The sequence below is a fragment of the Tachyglossus aculeatus genome, chromosome 2 (genome assembly GCF_015852505.1).
Source record: "Tachyglossus aculeatus isolate mTacAcu1 chromosome 2, mTacAcu1.pri, whole genome shotgun sequence".
NCBI lineage: Eukaryota > Metazoa > Chordata > Mammalia > Monotremata > Tachyglossidae > Tachyglossus > Tachyglossus aculeatus.
The window spans coordinates 128,435,938-128,458,976 of record NC_052067.1 but is presented as its reverse complement, the minus strand read 5'-3'; the positions used below and the strand labels follow the sequence as shown (position 1 = coordinate 128,458,976).

The 23,039-nt window shown below is 43.8% G+C and overlaps 1 protein-coding gene and 1 non-coding gene across 2 annotated transcripts in view; one reads left to right on the top strand and one right to left on the bottom strand.

Moving 5' to 3' along the window:
* The window catches only part of LMO7 (LIM domain 7), a 326,368-nt gene that overhangs the window by 207,179 nt on the left and 96,150 nt on the right, over nucleotides 1-23,039 (bottom strand). The gene's annotated exons all lie outside the window — the stretch shown is intronic.
* LOC119925031 lies at nucleotides 9,990-10,127 on the top strand. Its single transcript, XR_005449704.1, has one exon. It is a non-coding gene; the product is annotated as a small nucleolar RNA SNORA7 (small nucleolar RNA).

The window sequence follows — 23,039 nt, the reverse complement described above, 5'->3', positions numbered from 1 at the left end:
TTATTAAATGTTTAGATGACCTAGAGGCAGGTCAGCCTACAGGAGGCTGTCCCCAAGCAACCACGACTGAGGTTGTTCAGAGGGAGGCAGCTACAACGCTAGTTTACCGTCATGGGTCCTGGAAATCAAGACCAAACAGTGTTCGGGGCAGTTAGTAAAGGCTCAGTCCTCCAGATTGGCAGCAGCTGCAAAGGGAAGGGCAGGAAACTAACGAGAACCACACCTGTGGAAGTGACAGGGACTCCTGGGTTCCTGGGCGAAGGTGAATGGCAGTCAGATACTCTATTTATTTTACTTGTACATATTTACTATTCTACTTATTTTGTTAATGATGTGCATCTAGCTTTACTTCTATTTATTCTGATGACGTGACACCCGTCCACATGTTTTGTTTTGTTGTCTGTCTCCCCCTTCTAGGCTGTGAGCCCGTTGTTGGGTAGGGACCGTCTCTACATGTTGCCAACTTCACAAGTGCTTAGTACAGTGCTCTGCACACAGTAATTGCTCAATAAATACAATTGAATGAATGAATGAATACATACAGAGCACCCCACAAGGAATATGAGAGAGAGAGAGAATCGGGGCCGGGGGTGGGGGGGGGGGGGGGGGGGGGGGGGGCGGGCATGCAAAGACACGGGCAACGAATGATGCTAACCTTCTTGCTGTACCTCAATTTCTTCTATCTCACCACCGACCTCTCCCCCACATCCTACCTCTGGCCTGGAACACCCTCCCCTCCTCCTATAATAATAACATTGGTATTTGTTAAGCACTTACTATGTGAAAAGCACTATTCTAAGCACTGGGGTAGATACAAGATAATCAGGTTGTCCCACGTGGGGCTCACAGTCTTCATCCCCACTTTACAGATGAGGTAACTGAAGCATAAAGAAGTTAAGTGACTTTCCCCAAAGTCACACAGCAGACAAGTGGCGGAGCAGGGATTAGAACCCATGACCTCTGACTCCCAAGCCTGGGCTCTTTCCACTGAGCCACACTGCTTCTCTAATCAGACAGATAATTGCTCTCTTCCACTTCAAAACCTTATTGTAGGCAAAACTCCTCCAAGAAGCCTTCCCTGATTAAGCCCTCCTCTCCTCTTCTCCCACCCACTTTTGTGCCACTCTGGCTTGCTCCTTCATTCATCCTCCCTTCCATTCCCACAGCACATATGCATATATCTGTTATTTATTTATATTAAAGTCTGTTTCCCTCTCTAGACTGTGAGCTCACTCTGGGAGGGAAATGTGTCTGTTTGTTGTTATATTGTACTCTTCCAAGTGCTTAGTACAGTGTCCAGCACACAGTAATCAATAAATACAATTGACTGAATGAGTGACTGAGGGTCTTTTGGAGAGTTGGGGGTCTGCCAGGGCAGGCCTGGGACACCAGCTTATAGTTAACAATAGTTTAGTTTGAACAGGCGTGATTCTGAAGACTACAGCCACCACGATCAATTCATTCATTCATTCAATCATATTTATTGAGCGCTTACTGTGTGCAGAGCACTGTACTAAGTGCTTGGGAAGTACAAGTTGGCAACATATAGAGACAGTCCCTACCCAACAACGGGCTCACAGTCTAGAAGGGGAGACATATTCTAACAAGCAGTGTGGTACAGTGGAAAGAGCATGGGCTTTGGAGTCAGAGGTCGTGGGTTCAAATCCCGACTCCACCAATTGCCAGCTGTGTGACTTTGGGCAAGTCACTTATCTTCTCTGTGCCTCAGTGGGACAACCTGTTCACCTTGTAACCTCCCCATTGCTTAGAACAGTGCTTTGCACATAGTAAGCACTTAATAATGCTATTATTATTATTGTTCTGAAATCATCATCTCGATTTGATCTTGTTTGATGTCATTTGCAATCTATTGTTATTCCTCAATAAGTCTATCAACCTCTAGATAAGAACTCTATTCAGGAAAAGACTATAACTGGGTCTATTACGTTGCCTGGGACCTTAACTTTTCTCAACTTAAACTTTTCTCTCAAGAAGCTCATCCACTTGCACAGTTTCAGCTAGTAACTCTATCTACATAACGTCCTACATCATCTGTTTTGCGATCTCATTTTCTGACTTTCAGACATAGAAATATTGAAAGCTCAGTGGAACTTTAAGTACAACGCACCACAAACTGAATTCATCTTCCTTCCTAAACCTATTCCTCCTCCTACCTTTTCAGACACTGTTGACAGCCCACCCTTCCTCCCTGCTCCAGAAGTTCTGAAACCTTGGCATCATATTCAACTCCCCTCTTTCACCTCCCACAATCTGTCTGTAACCCTTCCTTCTTTTGCCACATTCTTCAAGAACCCTGCCCTTCTCCTGACCTTAACAGAAACTCTGGTTCAAGCCTTCCTTATTCCCAGCTGGATTTTTATATCAGCCTTCTTAGTAGTTTTCCTGAAGTTCCGGTCATCTTCCTAGATAACTTTCAGAATTCATTCATCTCAAAAACTTCCCGTGACTACTCATTTCTCTCCGCAAGTCCTCTCTCCGACAGACTGTGAGCCCCATGTGGGGACTGTGAGCAACCTCATCATCTTGTAATTACCTCTGTGCTTAGCACAGTGCCTAGCACATACCAAGTACCATTAAAAGAGACAGACAGAGAGAAATTCCTAACTACTGAATCTAACCAGCAGCTAATCCCTATTTATCCTCTCTTCTCTCAATATGGCTCCACGGCAGAGTGGAAATGACTCAAACAGTGGCAGTATGTGTCTTCAAGTCTCACTGGCCACTAGAATTCTAGGAAAAAACTAGAATTCTCTGTTACTCCCTCTGTGCCACCCTGGGGCCTCAGTTCCAACCTGCCACATGCCAACGGGCTAGAAACAATGCAGACAGAACAGTTTGTGGCCTCCACAAAATTTCAGCACATTCATCACCTCTGGCTGGTACTTTGCTGCTGCTCTGAGTGATAGACTCTAAACCAGGAGTCTAGAAATCTGTTCCTCTAGCCACGGTACCCTACTGCTCCTGTTATTTTATTTTATTTATTTATTTTATTTATTTATCTTATTTTCCCACCTTTCATCTTGCTTTTGTGGTTTCATCTTTCCTAACATGTCCAACACTCCCCTCTCTGTCTCGTTAGATCATGAGCCTCTGAGGGCTCACATCTTCCCCGAGATAATAATAATAATAATGATAGCCTACTATGTGCAAAGCACTGTTCTGAGCCCTGGGGAGGTTAGAAGGTGATCAGGTTGTCCCACGAGAGGCTCACAGTCTTAATCCCCATTTTACAGATGAGGTAACTGAGGCACAGAGAAGTTAAGTGACTTGCCCAAAATCACATAGCTGGCAATTGGCGGAATCAGGATTTGAATCCATGACCTCTGACTCCAAAGCCACTTAATGCCTTCCCTGATTAAGCCCTCATTTCCTCTTGCAGAAGGGAGGGTGGATAGGGGACTGTCTCTATATGTTGCCAACTTGTACTTCCCAAACACTTAGTACAGTGCTCTGCACACAGTAAGCGCTCAATAAATACGATTGATTGATTGATTGAGAAGAACAATCTCAGGGAGGACAATCTGAGAAATACACCACCCACTATGTGTCAACTATGCACTTTGTTGAATACCCCTTAAGCACTTTGATACTCATCCCATCTCCATTGCCCTTATGTACAAAGTCTTGTACTCTCCACTATCTGTAATCTGTTTTAATATCTGTTTTCCCTTGGAGAATTTAAACTACTTATGGGCAGGGATCACATATACAAAGTCTCTTTTATTGTCCTTTCCCAGTGCTTAGAACAGTACCCCGTGGAAAAAGCATGGGCTGGGAGTCAAAAGAGCTGGGTTCTAATTCCAGCTTTGCCAATTTCTTCCTTTGTGACCTTAGGCAAGTCATTAACTTCTCTGTGCCTCACAGTTACCTCATCTGTAAAATGGGGATGAAATCCCACACTCTCCAACTTACACTGTGAGCCCCACGTAGGACAGGGACCGGATCGAACCTGATAAATTTTTATCAACCCCAGCGCTTAGAACAGTGCTTGACCCATAGTAAACATTTAAATAATGTAAAAAAAACTTTTTTAAAGTGTGCAATAAATACTGCTGATTGATTATCTGGGAAAAATCTGTCAACTTTGAGGGACAGATGCCATCAGGAGATGACAATGCTAATAGTTCTGGCCCAGATACGGTTGAATGTGTTGGTTTTGCCCATAACTTCCTCAGGGGATGATGATGGTGATAATTGGTAATTACCTGCAATTTTGGTTTACCAATATCTGTTAAAAGGGAACTTAAACCCCGCGTTAAACACCTGGGTAGACAACAGAACCCTAACATTGATTATTACCAACTACTCAGATATTTTCTAAGACACTAATGTAAATGGGGATTGTATTATACTCATTTGTAAAGTTGTACAGCTATTCTTAAACATGATAAGTCAGTCTCAATTTAACACCTCCCCAAAAGAAGGTGGCCAGAAAACTTGTTTTTTCCTGGAAGTTCCCCCCTCCCTCTTTTTTTTTAGGTCTATCCCAGTTTCCTGAAAAAAAAAAATCAGCAGAAAACATCTGCTTATCTTCTCGTAACATGGTACAAACCCCTCATTTTACAGACAGCCATTCCAAACATTTTTCCTTGGTCTGAGAAGCTTAAGACTATAAGAGTGCTTATTTTTAAATTCACATTTTTGATGATCCTCAAAATATGCAACTTGCATTTTACAGTCAGCCATTCCAACCATTTTTCCTTGTTCGGAGAAGCTTATGACTACCGAGAGCATATTTTTAAATCCATATTTTTGATGACCCTCAGAATAGGCAATCTGCCCTTTCTAATTTGAATCTACTCTGTAGAGATATTTACCAAATCAATTTGATCTTTACTGGGCTGGAGTAGCAGTCCCCAGAGGCTGAGGATTTACTTTTGACTTTCAGCAGGTATCAATCATTTAGTCTTTGAGAGTGTGAATTACCATCTGCTACTTGATTATTAAACCCCCATCCTTCATGGCTTGAGGCACGGCAAGGATAGCATAGCAGAGACCACAGAATAGGGAGAAAGTGACTTAAGTGATCAAACAATACAGTCTCTGAACACAGCAAGTGCTCAATAAATTCTACTGGCTGATTGATAACAGACTCCCTGCCATCTCTTTTGCTGAATTAGCTCATTTTTTTTAAGTGCCAAAAGCTAAGAAAAAATGAGCATTGAAAGCACTTAGCAATGCTTAGTTTCCTTCATCCCTTTCTAAGACATGGACCAAGGGCATCTATCTCGATGGAACCTATTTTATTTCGGCTCAAAGGCAAAAGTACGTGGAATCATTTGAGATGGGCTTTGAGAATAAAAGGCTGAGACTATCTCGTTAAATCAAGTTGCCCAAGATAGAAACAGAGGAAACATCTGTAGAGGACTTCATTTGAGCTCCCTTGATTAAGACGATATATTTTTACCCTATGCCACTGAAGTTCATAATCTAAGAGCACTCTTGTATCCACAGGTGCTCTCATAGTCTCAAATGGCAGTTGGGGCTGGTTTTGGAAACCAGCACATAGTCTCCAGTTTACCGACGAATGTCCAATCCACTGCAGGATTTGCCAAGTGGTGACTTGGGACCACCCAAACTTTTAGGGATTCTACACCACAGCATCATTCCTCATACCAGCTACCGAGCACAGTTGTGACGTGCGCAGATGTTATCTGTACTAATTTCTTGTTTATTTTAATTCAAGGCAAGGGATCAAGCCTGTGATCTCTGCCACAGACATTCTTTCTTTTTCGTACCTCCCCGCACCCCCATCCCGCTTCCTCCACCTGAACGTTTGCCCAAGGTGTGCCATCTGTATGCAGCATACCTGCTACTCTTTGGGCATATCCTCCCCCTCAGTTCTTTTAAATCAATCAATCAATCATATTTATTGAGCACTTACTGTGTGCAGGGCACTGTACTAAGTGCTTGGGAAGTACAAGTCGGCAACACATAGAGACAGTCCCTACCCAACAACGGGCTCACCGTCTAGAAGGGGGAGACAGAGAACAAAACCAAACATACTAACAAAATAAAATAAATAGAATAGATATGTACAAGATAAATAAATAAATAAATAGAGTAATAAATATGTACAAACATACTGGGCACTGACTTTGTGCAGAGTTCCACACTAAGTGTTCAGGAGAACACTAGAGAGTTGGAAGACACGATAGCTGCTCTCAAGAAGCAGCAGATATCAAAGCCAGACACCCAACAGGGCAGCTACTTTCGCCGGGCCATCAATTGAAGCTTAATGTTCCCACCTTCCCTGCTTATCTTCCTTCCCTGAACTTTCCTATGCCATCCTCCCCCTGGCATCACCCCTCCATTCCTCTATCTGGGCAGCACGCTCTCTACACTGTAAGCCCACTGTAGGCAGGGAATGTGCCTGTTTAATTGTTATACTGTACTCTTCCAAGTGCTTAGTACAGTGCTCTGCACACAATAAGTGCTCAATAAATACAATTGACTGACTGACCTCCAGTCTTCCTTTCCTTGAACTTTATCGGCTTTTAACACAGCTCCCACTCACATCTCATTGTCCACCTCATTCCCAAAATTACAATCCCCACTGTCAATCCTGAAAAGCCATAGTAACGTGGAGGAAATAAGAGGGAAGACGGCGGCAGCCGAGGATAATCTCACCCTCCCCATCCCACCTTCACTCCGCTAACTCTGGGGTCCTGGAGGTGGAGCCTACAAAGTGGAAGCAACAGTGCCAGTAGCAGCTGGTGGCATATTAGGAAGGGAGAACATAGGGGGCACTTAATAATTATTATGGCATTTGTTAAGTGCTTACTATGTGCCAAGCACTGTTCTAAGCACTGGGGTAGATATGAGTTAATCACATTGGACACAGTCCTTGTCCCACGCAGGGCTCACACTCTGAATCCCCATTTGACAGGTAAGGTAACTGAGGCCCACAGAAGCAAAGCTACTTGACCAAGGTCACACAGCCAACATGTGGCGGAGCCAGAATTAGAAGCAGCATGGTGCCTGGGAGACAGAAGGTCATGGGTTCTAATCCTGGCTCCACCACCTGTCTGCTGTGTGACTGTGGACTAGTCACTTCACTTCTCTGTGCCTCAGTTACCTCAGCTGTAAAATGGGGAGTGAGACCGGGAGCCCCCAGTGGGACTGGGACTATGCCCAACCCAATTCGCTTGTATCTTCCCCAGCGCTTAATACAGTGCCTGGTACATAGTAAGAGCTTAACAGATATCATTACAACAAATATTATTAAAAAAAACCTTAGATCCTTCTGATTCCCAGGCCAGGGCTCTACCCACTAAGGCACGCTACAGACTGTAGAGATAAAGGAGGGAGGTGGTAAAGTGGCCAGCTGGTAACTAAGCAGAGAGAATAGGCAACAGGGCACAGGGCTGGACCTACTTAACAAGCAAATTCAATAAATGGAAGACTGGGAGAAAGCTATTTCATCAGGCAGTGAAATTGGCAAGAAAATTGGAGGGGTATCTCAAAGCCCATTTTTTCCAGGAAGTTCCCTCCTACTAACCTCACCCATTCTACAATAACCTACCTCCAGTCAAATTCCTCTAATTATCACTCATGCAGAACCCCCAACTCTGGATTCATTCCTCTTCCCTGATTAATCCTTTGGGTGTAGAGGGGAACACCAGTGTTGACTAGGCCAAGACCTTCTCTTGGCTATTTCCAGTGGGACTCAAGGGGAAGTCATGAGCAAGGTAAATCCAAGCAGGAAGGTTGAGTTCTGAGGTAATCGTTTCTCCCACAGCTCCCGGCATCTGTATTTTTGCTTCCAGTGCCACTCTGCTAGCAACAGTACTCTGGTTCCTAAGTCCCTTATCTTCTCCTAATTGGTCCTTATCTCTAAGAAGGATGGGCAGATGGGAGAGAATGCTGAGTGCTGGCAAAGGGGGAGGGCCTTGAAGCAACAAGAAATCTCAAAGCCATCGTGAAAATGGAGACTTCTGGCCTGAGTGTGACAGAGGACATTCCACTCTGGGTAGACATGCCCATTTTGGGGTTTTGGGTTTTTTTTTTTTTTAAATGATATCTATTAAGCACATATGATGTGCCAGGCACTTTACTAAGCACCGATGTAGATACAAGCTAATCAGCAAATCAGAGTTCATTCATTCATTCAATCATACTTATTGAGCGCTTACTGTACACAGAGCACTGTACTAAGCGCTTGGGAAGTACAAGTCGGGCACTTGGGAAGTACAAGTCAGTTCTTATCCCACACGGGGCTCACAGTCTTATTCCCCATTTATTTTTATTTTTTTACAGATGATGTAACAGGCCCAGAGAACTGAAGTGAGTTACCCAAGGTCATACGGCAGATAAGTGGCAGAGTGAGGATGAGAACACAGGTCCTTCTGACTCTCAGGCCTGAGCGCTATCTGCATCTCCACATCATGTTTATTATAATAATAATAATAATAATAATAATAATAATATTTATTAAGTGCTTACTATGTGCAAAGCACTGTTCTAAGTGCTGGGGAGGTCACAAGGTGATCAGGTTGTCCCACAGGGGGCTCACAGTCTTAATCCCCATTTTACAGATGAGGTACTGAGGCCCAGAGAAGTTAAGTGATTTGCCCAAAGTCACACAGATGACAATTGGCGGAGCCGGGATTTGAACTCATGACCTCTGACTCCAAAGCCCGGGCTCTTTCCACTGAGCCACGCTGCTTCTGCTGCACATTGAAACTACTCAGTTTAATCTAAACTTTTCCTTCTGCATTTACATAGTTTTACACTTAACTTCCTCTCAGGGTGGACTTGTGAAAGGAACAGAAAAAAAACATGAAACATAAAAAGCACTCGGGTAAAATATTATGGAAACATTCCCCTGAATTTGCAAGATTGGACTAAGTCAAAACTAAGACTTTGAGACCACAGTAAAGGTTTCCACAAACCCTGAAACAATTTACAGCTAGCAAAGTGTGGCTAATCATTTCAGAAAGTGATTTCTTAAAGAATGTATGTCAACCAAGCCAACCTGCTCAAAATGCTACTTTGCTAACAAGATTCACATGCCATGAAATATTTTGTTACAGGTCTGTATCTATTACAGAAAAAATAAACAGAAGAGCTAAAATATAAAGTTTGCATCTGCCAATTTTAAAATAAGTACATGCTATTTGCCAAAGATTTTGAGGTATAAGCCAACGAGCTAATTTAAAGAACTCAAAAAAAAAATTTACTTTTGGCTTAAATCTTTCCAACTAGTTAATGCTAAGATTCAGATAAAGTATTGGGATGCTGTGGTCACCATGACATACACATCTGACATTTGATTAAGGATTTTAAGCAAATTGTCTTCCCTGTTGCATCCGGGAGGTTATGATTTATTTATAAACTTCCATGTATAAAGCATACATGGAGACTTTCAGAAAAAATGGCTACCACCACCCAATACAGAAAGGGATTTGTATGAAATAAGACCATCTCCAAAGAGCAAACACACCACATAAAAGCCAATAGAGTCTATTTACATACCAACTATTAAATAAATGTATCCACTGTTATTTTCAAATCTCTGGAATGTAAGCTCATTGTGGGCGAGGAATGTGTCTACCAGCTCTGTTATACTATACTCTCCCAAGCATTTAGTTAGTGCTATATACATATATATATGTATATATGTTTGTACATATTTATTACTCTATTTATTTATTTATTTTACTTGTACATATCTATTCTATTTATTTTATTTTGTTAGTATGTTTGGTTTTGTTCTCTGTCTCCCCCTTTTAGACTGTGAGCCCACTGTTGGGTAGGGACTGTCTCTATATGTTGCCAACTTGTACTTCCCAAGCGCTTAGTACAGTGGTCTGCACATAGTAAGCGCTCAATAAATACGATTGATGATGATGATGATGCTATGCATACAGTAAGCATTCAATAAACACGGTCTTATGATTGCTGAAAACATAGACTGCATAGTCCTGGACAAGGAGAAGCTATAAAAATGTGTTTAGTACAGTGCTCTCCTCTCAGGACTGCATCTGGAGAGTTTCCAGTACTTTACCAGTCTTGGTTATGGGAGGGAGAGTCAAGCAGAGACGTACCCATTCCATTCCTAGCTTGGCCCGTGGTTAACGAGTGGAAGGCGATCTGCCACAAGTCAAAACTCACCTGTGCTGGGCAGCAGCGGCAAGGAAGAGAGTCGAGGGTGGAGACTCAAGTTTACTGTGCAGAAGGAGGCAATGGGAAACAACTCCCATATTTTTCCCAAGAAAATTCTATGGATACACTACCAGAATACAGTAAGCAGTGTGGCCTGCTGGATGGAGCAACGGCCCGGGAGTCAGAAGGACCTGGGTTCTAATCCCGTCTACCAATTGTCTGCTGTGTGACCTTGGACAAGTCACTTCTCTTCTATGGGCCTCAGTTACCTCATCTGTAAAATGGAGATTGAGATCGCGAGCCCCATGTGAGACAGGGACTGTATCCAACCCGAATTTTGCTGAGTATAAGTATATAAATGCGATTGACGATGATGATAAATGTTTGTACATATTTATTACTCTATTTATTTTACCTGTACGTATCTATTCTATTTATTTTGTTAGTATGTTTGGTTTTGTCTCCCCCTTTTAGACTGTGAGCCCACTGTTGGGTAGGGACCGTCTCTAGATGTTGCCAATTTGGACTTCCCAAGCGCTTAGTACAGTGCTCTGCACACAGTAAGCGCTCAATAAATACGATTGATGATGATGATGATATAATGCCTGGAACATAGCAAACCCCAACAAATAACACAATTTTTAACATTAAGGAATACGAGTGAATGACTGATGAGAATACAGACCGGTAGTCGTGGACAAGAAGAAGCTATTAAAAAGAAGTCTCCTGAAAAATAGCTGGGATATTGCTGGGAGTCCCTGAAGTAAAGAAAAAAGCAATTCCAAGACCTATACAGTCAGAACTTGAGGGTTTCTTGTCACCAACTCTTACAGACAGTGACCCCACCTCCTTCCCCTTTAAAAATAATAATTGCAAGAGATTTCACTAAAAAGAACAATTAGAAGCCCTAAAGGTCATACATGAATATATATATATATATAAATATATAAATATATAAATATGTATGTATATATATATATATATATATATATAAATTTATGTATTTATACCTGGCCTACTTGACAGAAACCCCTTTCTCAAATCAGCAAGCAAACATCCTGCTACACCCTGCCCAAGCCTCAGGCAATGGAATAGAATGTCAGGAAACCTGGTGAGGAGAGAACTCTTAACCAATCAACCTATGTGTACACACGGTCTTGTGTTTATAGCAAGAATGATGGAAGATAAGAACCGGTGCAGCTTGCTTAGATGGCACAGCTGGAGGAAAAATACTTTGAAAACATGACTATACATAGGAAATGTACAGGAGCAAGTCATAATAACTGTGGTATTTGTTAATAATAATAATAATGGCATTTATTAAGCGCTTCCTATGTGCCCCTCGTCCCCCTCTCCATCCCCCCATCTTACCTCCCTCCCTTCCCCACAGCACCTGTATATATGTATACATGTTTGTACATTTTTTTTACTCTATTTATTTATTTAATTTATTTGTACATATCTATTCTATTTATTTTATTTTGTTAGTATCTTTGGTTTTGTTCTCTGTCTCCCCCTTTTAGACTGTGAGCCCACTGTTGGGTAGGGACTGTCTCTATATGTTGCCAATTTGTACTTCCCAAGTGCTTAGTACAGTGCTCTGCACATAGTAAGCGCTCAATAAATACGATTGATGATGATGATGATGCAAAGCACTGTTCTAAGCGCTGGGGAGGTTACAAGGTGATCAGGTTGTCCCACGGGGGGGCAGACGGTCTTCATCCCCATTTTACAGATGAGGTAACTGAGGCCCAGAGAAGAGAAGTGACTTGCCCAAAGTCACACAGCTGACAAGTGGCAGAGCCGGGATTTGAACCCCTGACCTCTGACTCCAAAGCTCAAAGTCACACAGCTGGCAAGTGGCAGAGCCGGGATTTGAACCCCTGACCTCTGACTCCAAAGCCCGGGCTCTTTCCATTGAGCCACGCTGCTTCTCTAGTAAATTAAGTGCTTACTATGTGCCAGGCACTGTTATAAACTCTGGGGTACGTAGAAGCCAATCAAGTTGGACACAGTCCCTGTCCCACAAAGGGCTCACAGTCTTAATCCCCAGTTTGGAGGTAAGCGAACTGAGGCACAGAGAAGTGAAGTTTCATAGGTCACACAGCAGACAAGTGGCAGAGCTGGGATTATAATCCAGGTCCTTCTGACACCCAGGCCTGTACTTTACCCACTAGTCCATGCATAGTTCATTCATGTTTCTTGGAAATCAGGCTTTTTAAGCAGTAAGAGGGAAAAGACAGATAAGCACTTTTACGTCATTAACTTAAAAGAATACATGAATTGTTCATCATCATCAATCGTATTTATTGAGCGCTTACTGTATGCACAGCACTGTACTAAGCGCTTGGGAAGTACAAGTTGGCAACATATAGAGACAGTCCCTACCCAACAGTGGGCTCACAGTCTAAAAGGGGGAGACAGAGAACAAAACCAAAACATACTAACAAAATAAAATAAATAGAATAGATATGTACAGGTAAAATAAATAGAGTAACAAATATGTACAAACATATATACATATATACAGATGCTGTGGGGAAGGGAAGGAGGTAAGACGGGGGGATGGAGAGGGGGACGAGGGGGAGAGGAAGGAAGGGGCTCAGTCTGGGAAGGCCTCCTGGAGGAGGTGAGCTCTCAGTAGGGCCTTGAAGGGAGGAAGAGAGCGAACTTGGCGGATGGGCAGAGGGAGGGCATTCCAGGCCCGGGGGATGACGTGGGCCGGGGGTCGATGGCGGGACAGGCGAGAACGAGGTACGGTGAGGAGATTTAGCGGCAGAAGAGCGGAGGGTGTGGGGTGGGCTGGAGAAGGAGAGAAGGGAGGTGAGGTAGGAGGGGGCGAGGTGATGGAGAGCCTTGAAGCCCAGGGTGAGGAGTTTCTGCCTGATGCGCAGATTGATTGATAGCCACTGGAGATTTTGAGGAATTGTTGCCCACTAAGGATTACAAACAAAATTAACATATCTATATTGAGTGCAATTCATCCTCACACAATAATAATAATAATAGTGGCATTTGTTAAGCACTTACTACGTGCAAAGCACTGTTCTAAGCAATGGGGAGGTTACAAGGTGATCAGGTTGTCCGGGGTGGGGCTCACAGTTTTAAACCCCATTTTACAGATGAGGTAACTGAGGCATAGAGGAGTTAAGTGACTTGCCCAAAGTCACACATCTGACAGTTGGCAGAGCCGGGATTTGAACCCATGACCCCTGACTCCAAAGTCTGTGCTCCTTCCACTGAGCCACACTGCTCACATGTTCTGAGAGGACAAAAAATGAACTACCATGCTACCCAAAACAGAAGTGGCTCATCCACTGTAAGCTCAATGTGGACAGAGGACATGTCTACTAATTCTACTGTACCGTACTCTCCAAAGAGCTTAGTACAGTGATCTCCCCCCAATAAGTGCTCAGTAAATATGATTGATTGATCCAGATTTTCTATAGAGTATCACTATCTTCAAGCAATTCTTAGTAAGGGTTCAAGTAGCTCACCAATAGTAATAACTATTATCATTATTATAATCGTGGTATTTCTTAAGCCCCTCTAGATGCCAAGGCACAGTACTAAGAGAAAGGGTCAGAACCCAGGTCCTCTGACTCCTGGGCTCGGGTTCCTACCACTAGACCCCGCGGCTTCTTATTCTTAGGCCTGTCTTCATCATCATCATCATCATCAATCGTATTTATTGAGCCCTTACTATGTGCAGAGCACTGTACTAAGCGCTTGGGAAGTACAAATTGGCAACATATAGAGACAGTCCCTACCCAACAGTAGGCTCACAGTCTAAAAGGGGGAGACAGAGAACAAAACCAAACATACTAACAAAAGAAAATAAATAGAATAGATATCTACAAGTAAAATAAATAAATAAATAGTCTTCCTGTGAGAATGGGTTCCGCAATGGGTTTACCATGGAGGAAAGTAGTAATATTACAATAATAATTGTACTTGTTAAGCCCTTACTATGCACCTTACTATACCACTGTTCTACGTTCTCCGGTAGATACAAGTTAATTCCCAGACTGAGCCCCCTCCTTCTTCTCCCCCTTCTCCTCCCTCCCCATCCCCCCCCGCCTTACCTCCTTCCCCTCCCCACAGCACCTGTATATATGTATACATGTTTGTGCATATTCATTACTCCATTGATTTATTTTACTTGTACATATTTATTCTATTTATTTTATTTTATTAATATGTTTTGTTTTGTTGTCTGTCTCCCCCTTCTAGACTGTGAGCCCGCTGTTGGGTAGGGACCGTCTCTATATGTTGCCAACTTGTACTTCCCAAGCTCTTAGTGCTCTGCACACCGTAAGCGCTCAATAAATACGATTGAATGAATGAATGAATACAAGGTAATTGGGTTGGACACAGTCCCTGTCCCACATAGGGCTCACAGTCTTAATCCCCCTTTTCCAGATGAGATAACTGAGGCACAGAGAAGTGAATGACTTGCCCCAAGTCACATAGGAGACAAGTGGCAGAGCTGGGATTAGAACCCAGGTGGTTCCGACTCCCAAGCCCCTGCTCTATCCACTAAGCCACACTGCTTAGGGGTCACTTAGGGGCTTATTGTACCTCGTCATCCATCCCAAGAACATCATCTACTGTCAGCTCTCAAACCCTTCCCCTCCTCTCTCCCACCCCAGCATGAGCAAACAGTGGATGAAGCAGACATGGAAGCTTAGGTTGTTTGATACCGGATTGAAGGAGAGAAGAAAAAAGTTAGTTTGGTTTTAAATTAAAAGTTTTAGTTATTTCTCTTTCCTCCCTAGTGAACTACTGAGAGCAGGTAATGACCTCAATTTATAATAATAATAATAATAATGATGGCATTTATTAAGCGCTTACTATGTGCAAAGCACTAGTCTAAGCGTTGGTATAATCATCATCATCATCATCATCAATAGTATTTATTGAGCGCTTACTGTTTGCAGAGCACTGTACTAAGCGGGAAGTACAAGTTGGCAACATATAGAGACAGTCCCTACCCAACAGTGGGTTCACAGTCTAAAAGGGGGAAAATATTCCTACCAGGAGTGGGGTGTAATCCTATACACCCAGTGCAGCGTTTTATACAAAGAAGGTGCTCGAAAAATATTAGTTCCATAATATACTCAATTCTATCATAGCTTTTTCCTGCACGTGTTGGCTGGAACATTGTTAGGGAATTAGGCCATATTTATCCAACAACATGCACCTGCTTGGATACTGTTTGCCCTACAATGTTAGAGATAACCATGTGTGCGTATGCACACGGAGTCACAATAGGGGAACCCGGACAGTGCGGGTTTTCCTTACCATCGGCTTTACCGCACTCAATCAGCTCATCCTCTCCTACCTTACCTCTCTTTCCTTCCACACCACATGCCACACAGTAAGCGCTCAATAAATGCGACTGAATGAACCACACACTTTGCTCCTCTATTATCAACCTACTGACTATACCTCCATCTCATCTATCTCGCTGCTGAACTCTCACCAATATCCCGCCTCCGGCCTGAAACTCCCTTCCCCTTTATAGCCAACAGATTGACTCTCCCCACCTTCAAAGCCTTATTAAAATCCCATCTCCTCCAAGAGGCCTTCCCCAACTAAGCCCTCATTTCCACTACTCCCTCTCCCTTCTGTGTGATCCATGCACATTGATCTGTATTCTTTATGCATGCTTTGGCACTTTCATAAATATCCATAATTTGTCTGGTGGACAGGGAATATGTCTATCAACTTTGTATTGCAGTCTACCAAGCACTTAGTACAGTGCTCTGCACACAGTAAGTATTCAATAAATACCACTGATTGGTTGATAGATGGGACTTTTGGGAAGACTTTAAGTGTGGAGAGAGTGGTACTCTGGTGGATTTGGGGAAGCAGTTTTTGTTTTGTTTTTGTAATTAAGTGCTTACTATGTGCCAGACATTGTACTAAGCGATGCAGTACTTAGTGTGTACTTAGTGCCCTTAGTACTTAGTAGTGCTGCCACGAGAAGCAGCGTGGCTCAGTGGAAAGAGCCCGGGCTTTGGAGTCAGAGGTCATGGGTTCGAATCCTGGCTCCACCACTTGTCAGCTGTGGGACCTTAGGCAAGTCACTTCACTTCTCTGGGCCTCAGTTACCTCATCTGTCAAATGGGGATTAAGACTGTGAGCCCCCCGTGGGACAACCTGATCACCTTGTACCCTCCCCAGTGCTTAGACCACCGCTCTGCACATAGTAAGCGCTAAATAAATGCCATCATCAGTAGTGCTTAGTACAGTGCTCTGCACACAGTAAGCACTCAATAAATACGACTGATTGATTGATTGATACCAGCAAGTTGGAAACAGTCCATGTCCCACATGGGGCTCAAGGTCTTGATCCCCATTTTACAGACAGAGTCACTGAGTCACAGAAAAGTTAAGTGACTTGTCCAAGGTCACACAGCAGACAAGTGGCAGAGTTCGCGAAGAGAACGTAAGTCCTTCTGACCCTTAGGCCTGTACTCTATCCACTAGGCCATGCTGCTTCTCAGTTCCTGGCTGGGGAAACAGCTCAGGTGAAGGGATGGAGGTGGTAGAGTCAAGGGTGAGGTATATTAGAATGGTAATTTAGGAGAGTGAGCTGGATAGGAAATGGGTGAAGACACTAGATTTGCATTCATTCATTCATTCAATCATATTTATTGAGCGCTTACTGTGTGCAGAGCACTGTACTAAGCGCTTGGGAAGTACAAATTGGCAACATATAGAGACGGTCCCTACCCAACAGTGGGCTCACAGTCTAGAAGACGGGAAAAGTTGGTGGAGAATGTTGAATTCCAGCTGGAAGAATGCTTGCTTGATGTGAGGGATGTGAAGAGAGAGTGGTGGGTTTTAATGTTGGCAAGGAATCAATCAGTGGTATTTATTGAGCACTAGGTACAGAGCAGTCAGTCAATCATATTTATTGGGCACTTACTCTGTGCAGAGCACCTTACTAAGCGCTTGGGAGAGTGCACTATAGCAATAGACACACACCCTGCCCACAGTCAAGAGGGGGAGACAGACATTAACATAAACTACAGATATGTACATAAGTGTTGTGGGGCTGGGAGGGGATACGAATAAAGGGAACAAGTCAGGGTGATGCAGAAGGGAGTGGGAGAACACTGTAGTAAGCGCCTAGAAAAGTACAATATAACAAGCTAGCAGAAATGTCCTCTGCTTATAATGAGCTTACAGTCTAGAGGGATGTGTCCAATGATGCTCCCAGAAGATGTAGCATTCAATCATACTTATTTGAGCACTTTCTGTGTGCAGAGCACTGTACTAAGCGCTTGGGAGAGTACAATACAATAAGCAGACACATTCCCTGCCCACAGTGAGTTTAGAGCCTAGAAGAAGGGGGAAGAAACTGCAGACATGGAGACCAGTGAAGGGGCTGATGCAAAAGCCTATCAATTGCAGGTATTTACTGAGCCCTTACGTGTGAAGAGCACTGTACTAAATGCTTGGGGGAGTACAATGCAACAGAGTTGGTAGACACATTCCCTGCCCACCAGGAGTTTACATGTAGAAAGGGAGACTGATATTGTAATAAATTATGGATATTCATTCATTCAATTGTATTTATTGTACATATGTACATAAATGTTATGAGCCTGAGAATGGGATGTGTATAGGGTAATAATAACAACAATTATAATTATGGTTTGTGTAAAGCTATGTGCCAAGCACTGTTCTAAGCACTGGGGTAGATACAAGGTAATCAGGTCAGGTACAGTCCCTGTCCCAAATGGGGCTCACATTCTTATCCCCATTTTACAGATGAGGTAACTGAGGCACAGAGAAGCGAAGTGATTTGCCCAAGGTCGCACAACGGACATTTGGCAGAGCCAGGTCCTTCTGTCTCCCAAACCTGTGCTTTATCCACTAAGCCACACGGCTTAGACTGTGAGCCCCTGTGGGACAGGGACTGTATTCAACCTGATTAGTTGAATATTTTTAGACTGTGAGCCCACTGTTGGGTAGAGACTGTCTCTATATGTTGCCAACTTGTACTTCCCAAGCGCTTAGTACAGTGCACTGCACCCAGTAAGCGTTCAATAAATATGATTGATGATGATGATGATGATGATTATCTTGTATCTACCCCAGCATTTAGTAGTGTTTGGCACATAGTAAGTGCTTAATAAAGACCATCAGTAATAAAGACAAATAAATAATTCTTCAAGCCTCTCACTTCCCTATGGCATCCCTGAGGGGACCTGAGAGCACCAAATAATAATAATAATAATGATGATGATGATGATGGCATTTATTAAGCTCTTACTATGTGCAAAGCACTGTTCTAAGCGCTGGGAAGGTTACAAGATGATCAGGTCATCCTATGGGGGGCTCACAGTCTTAATCCCCATTTTACAGATGAGGCAACTGAGGCACAGAGAAGTTAAGTCACTTGCCCAAAGTCACACAGCTGACAATTGGTGGAGCCGGGATTTGAACCCCTGACCTCTGACTCCAAAGCCCGTGCTCTTTCCACTGAGCCACACTGCTTCTCCAAATGGCCCCAGGATTTCCTAGCAGCCTTCTGCTTGTGCTCTGTTGGAAAAATATTTTATCATTTGCCTTGCCATCACTTGTAGGATATTCTTCAAACCTCTCTGCAACCTTCCTCGTTTCCTGTTTCTATCTAAGATATATCATTTTCTGAGCATTCTGTTCTCCTCACTTAAATAAACTTACCATTTTAAGAAGATGGCAATTTTGCTCTCTTTTGCTCCTGGAATTAGTCATGTTGGGATTGTTTGCTGCCCGTTTTGTTTTGTTTTTCAATTCTGCTGCACATATTTGACCTCATTCTCTACTGACAGATGGTGGTTTTGAACAGTGTCCAGGATTCTGGAAGATTATTTGGTTTGTGATCTATACATAATTTTTCCTCAGGACCACATTATATCCCAGTTCTCCTTTCTAAAGTGCACTATATTTTGCCATTTCTTTTTTTGACCTCTCCTCTCCACAAGAATTTTAAATTTAACTTTGTTGTGATGATAGATGGGATTTTTAAGAAAACTTTAAAGGTGGAGAGAATGGAGAACTCAGGTCCTTCTGAATCCCAGACCCATGCTCTAACCACTGCATCATGCTGCTTCCCAGAGAAGCGTTAAACAAATGAATACCACCATCTACGATGGGTAGAGCTGGGCATTTGTTAATGCTAAGCATTTGCATGCCTAGGGACAAATCATTCTGTTTCTCATGCTCTGACTCCGGGACATTGGTTTCTTAGTCTTAAGCCACACCAGCCGGCAAATAAACCTTGAGGAATCCCCTCTATGACAACTGCTTATCCTATCTGAATCTAAGGGATCACCACTGGACAGGGAGTCCTTCACCACTCCAACTGTCTCGTTATAAATTGAAACCTTTAAGTCTCCCCTTGTTCCTCTCCAGTTCCTTCTCCACCTGCCCCTTCAACTCTATGTGCCCCAGCAAGATTTCAAAAGGAAATCCCCCATCTCATCTCAAAATCTAGCCCCTCTCCCAAGCTTCTGATCCCATCTCTTCACATCTTATCAAAACAATTGCCCCCTCCCTTCTTCCCTCCCTGACCAACATCTTCAACTGCTCGTTTTCCAGTGGCTCCTTCCGCATTGCTTTCATCATCATCATCATCATCAATCGTATTTATTGAGCGCTTACTATGTGCAGAGCACTGTACTAAGCGCTTGGAAAGTACAAATTGGCAACACATAGAGACAGTCCCTACCCAACAGTGGGCTCACAGTCTAAAAGGGGGAGACAGAGAACAAAACCAAACATACTAACAAAATAAAATAAATAGAATAGATATGTACAAGTACAATAAATAGAGTAATAAATATGTACAAACATATATACATATATACAGGTGCTGTGGGGAAGGGAAGGAGGTAAGATGGGGGGATGGAGAGGGGGACGAGGGGGAGAGGAAGGAAGGGGCTCAGTCTGGGAAGGCCTCCTGGAGGAGGTGAGCTCTCAGTAGGGCCTTGAAGGGAGGAAGAGAGCTAGCTTGGTGGATGGGCAGAGGGAGGGCATTCCAGGCCCGGGGATGAAGTGGGCTGGGGGTCGATGGCGGGACAGGCGAGAACGAGGTACAGTGAGGAGATTAGCGGCGGAGGAGCGGAGGGTGTGGGCTGGGCTGGAGAAGGAGAGAAGGGAGGTGAGGTAGGAGGGGGCGAGGTGATGGACAGCCTTGAAGCCCAGGGTGAGGAGTTTCTGCCTGATGCGCAGATTGATTGGTAGCCACTGGAGATTTTTGAGGAGGGGAGTAATATGCCCAGAGCGTTTCTGGACAAAGATAATCCGGGCAGCAGCATGAGAGCTTGAATGAGCAGGGTAGCGGTATGGATGGAGAGTAAAGGGCGGATCTTGGCAATGCTTTCAAACATGCCAATGTATCCCCATCCTAAACAAAACTCTCCCCTGACTTCACAGACAGATTCCTCCGGTCATCATCCCATCTTCCTGTTATCATTCCTCTAGAAACATGTTGAGTGAGTTGTTTAAACCTGCTGCCTCCCAATTCTCTTCTTGATCCCTTCCAATCCAGCTTCCTCTCCCTTCAAACAGCCCTCTTTATGGTTACCAATGACCAAATCCAATCTTGCCATATCCTATTGACTCCACACCATCCCAATCCTCCTAGACCTCTCAGCTGCCTTTGCCAAGTGGATCGCCCCCCCTCTTAGAAGCATTATCTAACTTTGGCTTCACAAACTGCTCTCTCCTGGTCCTCCTCCTATTTCTCTGGCCACTCATTCACAGTTTCTTCCCTAGGCTCCTCCTCTGCCACCCACCTTCTAAGTATGGGGGTGCCTCAAGACTTCTGGATCCCTTTCAATTAACACTCCTTTGGAGAACTCATTCTCTCCCGTGGCTTTAATTACCATTTCTACATGAATGATTCACCAATCTACCTCTCCAGCCCTGACCTCTCTCTTTCTCTGCAGTCTCGCAACTCTTCCTGCCTTCAGGACATCCCGACTTAGATGTCCTGCTGGTACCTCAAACTAAACATGTCCAAATAAGAGCTATTCACCTTCCAAACCCAATCCTTGTCCTCCCATTGACTCTTTTATGGGTATGCAAAAGGGAGGTGCAATTTGTATAAGAGGAGTTCGATTGGATTACAGGTGTGCCTAGGTGCCCTATCTGAATCACCTCCGTGAAGCTGAAGGGGTTGGATTACAACCTGTTTATCAGTCACATCCCCCTATGATTGACATCTGCCCATCACTCTGATGCCAGCCTGGAGCCCTCCCATCGTTCCTATATATATATATATATATATATATATTGCAGAATATATATATTCTGCTCCAGACACACCATCCCTGGAGTCAGTCAGATGATAAATAAAAAATAAATTATGGTATTTCTTAAGTGCTTACTATGTGCCAGGCACTGCACTAAGCACTGGGGTGGTTACACCCAAATTGGGTCAGACACAGACCCTGACTCACATGGAGCTCACAGTCTCAATCCCCATTTTACAGATGAAATAACAGGCATAGAGAAGTGAAGTGATTTGCTCAAGGTCACACAGCAAACGGTGGAGCCAGGTTTAGAACCCATGACCTGACTCCCAAGCCTGTGTTTTATCCACTATGCCATGAAATCCACAGACATCTTAGGTCCCCTGCAGGAGAGACTGTGTGCCAGGGATTAGTATTTTGTTTTGTTTCAAATGGTATTTGTTAAGCATTTACTGTGGTCAAACACTTTTTTAAGCACTGGGGTAAGTACATGTTCATTACGTTGAACAGAGTTCCTGTCCCGCATGGGGTTTACAGTTTAAGTAGGAAGAACAGGTACTTAATCCTCAGTTTACAGTTAAAGAAACTGAGGCTCAGAGAAATGAAGTGACTTGCCCAAGGCCACATGGCAAGCAATCGGCAGAGCTGTGATTAGAACCCAGGTCACTTGACTCCCAGGGCCATGCTCTCTCCGCAATTAATAGTAATAATAATTGTATTTGTTAAACACTTACTATGTGCCAGGCACTGACGTAAGTGCTAAGATAATTACAAGATAACAGGGTTGGACACAGTCCCTTTCCCATACAGTGCTCACCGTCTTAATCCCCCTTTTACAGAGGAGGACGCTGAGGCACAGAGAAGTGAAGTGACTTGACCAAGGTCACACAGCAGACAGGTGACAAATTTGGACTCAGATCCTCTGACTCTTGGGCCCATGCTCTTTCCACTAGGCCACGCTGCTTCTCGGCTTCTCCTTTCCAAAGGGTGGGGAGAGGGCATTTCCCCCAGCTGTGCAGGGAGCAAAATGGGATGTTTTGCTCCTAGATTTGGGGAGGGGGCTTGGGGTGAGTGGGACGGGGAGAGAGAGAGAGATCACTTACCCCTCTCAGGGCTTTGTCCAGGGCCACCCCAGAGAAGACCCTTGGTGGTCTCTGCCCCCGCTGAGGGACTTGGGCCATCCCCAAGGCTCTCCTCCCCATGGATCCTCCACAGCCCCTGATGTGAACTGGACTTGAGGTGAATTGGACAGTTCTTATATTCTAAATATATTATTATACTCTCCCAAGCACTTAGTACAATGCCCTGCACATAGTAAACACTCAAATACCATTCATGATGAATTATGCTGTTCGTCCATTTTCAATTTAGGAATAGGAAGCTGCTCTCCTTTTGATCTCTCTGAAGCAAGAGTCAGTCGATCATCAGTGTTTTCTTTTTTATGGAGTTCCCACTGTGTGCTGAGCATTGTCCCGAGCACTAACGAGGATAGCTTCAAATCGCATCATCCCACTTAATCAGTACGAATTAAAGTAGCCCCTTTATAGTTATTTTTCAGATCTGTTCACTCTCTTGCCTGAACTTGATTTCCATTTCAAGCCAACTTTGGCTTCTACAAATGGAGTTGTTCCTACGCTGTGAGAAAATGGGAGA